The sequence below is a fragment of the Arachis duranensis genome, unplaced genomic scaffold, assembly GCF_000817695.3.
Source record: "Arachis duranensis cultivar V14167 unplaced genomic scaffold, aradu.V14167.gnm2.J7QH unplaced_Scaffold_19261, whole genome shotgun sequence".
Taxonomy (NCBI): domain Eukaryota; kingdom Viridiplantae; phylum Streptophyta; class Magnoliopsida; order Fabales; family Fabaceae; genus Arachis; species Arachis duranensis.
Window position 1 is genome coordinate 88,416 of NW_026264497.1, and position 2,004 is coordinate 90,419.

A 2,004-nucleotide genomic window follows, 5' to 3' on the forward strand; every position below is an offset into this window, starting at 1 on the left:
TTAAAATTAGCTTAAACCTCATGGATTAACATTAATTTCATGGTGGTTGCTTGATTTAAAGAAGTTATGCATTTTCACTCCAAATCACTTACTTAGGAAGCAAGAAAGTGCATAAAGACTAACAAAGCAAGTGAAATTAGCTTGAAAAATGGGTATATGATGACTTGTCATCACCAGCAAGCCTTTGGGCATCTCACCTTGCTCGCATTGCGCCAAGCAAGCCTTTGGGCAACTCGAGTTTCAGCGCGGCCGTTCGGTGCGCGAGGCAAGGAGCCAGACACACTAACAAACCGCACACCGCTCATCCGCCACCACGGTCCGCAAACCCAGCACGCCCGGACCGACCGCCCCCAGCACACCTTGGAGCGTGCAGGCAAGCGCAAGCATACGGGAGTGCCGAGCCGACTCCGCTGGGCAGGGTTCGGAGGAAGCGACGAAGTACTTTCAAGGGACAGCCCGAGGCGTTAGGTGATGTGTGGAAAGCGATCCAACACAAAACTCACCGGCAAGTGTACCGGGTCGCATCAAGTAATAATAACTCACATGAGTGAGGTCGATCCCACAGGGATTGAAGGATTGAGCAATTTTAGTTTAGTGGTTGATTTAGTCAAGCGAATCAAGTTTTGGTTGAGTGGGTTGTATTTAAGAGAAGCTAAATTGCTTGGAATATAAAGGGAGAAGGGGAAATTGCAGTAAATTAAAGAGCAGGAAAGTAAAATTGCTGAATCTTAAAGAACAAGAAAGTAAATGGCAGAAACTTAAAGTGCAAGAAATGTAAATTGCTTGAATATAAAAGGGGAATTAAGGATTGGGAGTTCAGAATTCCAGCAAGAGAAAGTAACTTACAACAATTAGTAAAGTAGAAGATGAATTGGAATAAACTAAAGTTCAAACAGAAATTGAAATTAAAGTGCAGCAGGGTTCACAGAAGAACCAAAAGTAAATTAGGATCTCAGGACTCCAGAGACTAGGTAGCAGAGCCTAGATCTCAATTACCTTCCTAGATCCAAGTTCTCAAGCAATTGACAAGAAAATAAAGAAGAAGCAATAAAGGAACTTAAATTGAACTCAATTGTGCAGAAGAGGAATTAAAGAGATTTTGAATGGAGATTGAGACAGAATTTCCTCAATTCTTCACACCCAAAACTCAGAACAAGGAAATTAAAAATGCCCAAGCAAGAACGAGGAAGAAGAGAGTTCAATTCTCCTCCCTAATTCTCTGAAATCTCAGTGAAGACACCAAGAGAAGTTCCAAAATGCAAAAATAAAATTCAAAGCTCAAAGGAAGTGCAAAATTCAAAAGCTAAGCAAAAGGTCCTAATTACATCAAACTAGCTCCTATTTATACACTCTCTATTCTTGGATTTTGGGATTTGGATGGGCTTTTGATTTGGTGAAGAAATGAATTGAATTGGAATTTTAATTAAATTTTCGGCCCAAAATAATAGCTTCCAGGAGGCTGCCCTGCCCTTGTGGATGGCAGGGCAGAGGCTGCCCTGCCCTTGCGGAGGGCAGGGTAGGATTTGATGCTTGGTGCGGTCTTGGTGCGCTTTGGTGCGGTCTTGGTGCGCAGAACGCTGCCCTGCCCTCGCGGAGGGCAGGGCAGAAAAAGTTGGTGCGCCAGAATTGTGATGGTGCGTGCTGGTGCTGCCAGAATCATGCCGTGGTGCGCCAGAATTGAGCCTTGGTGCGCCAGACTCGTTTCTTGGTGCGCCAGAATCATGCCACACAAAATGCTGCCCTGCCCTCGTGGAGGGTAGGGCAGTGTTTACTAACTGAAGTCCTGCATTCGATCCTGGCTGCTACACACGCTTATTCATTTTCTTTGGCTTTCTTGGCACGGTAATGGAACTTAGTTCCTTGCTTCCTCATGGTCCCGTGTTCAACTCTTGTAGCAAGCATTTGGAGACATTTTCCTTTGATTTTCTCCCCTTGTGAGCCCGATACTGCCCTTGTGGAGGGCAGGACAACATTTTCTTCTTCTTGATTCCAAGGCACAAATTT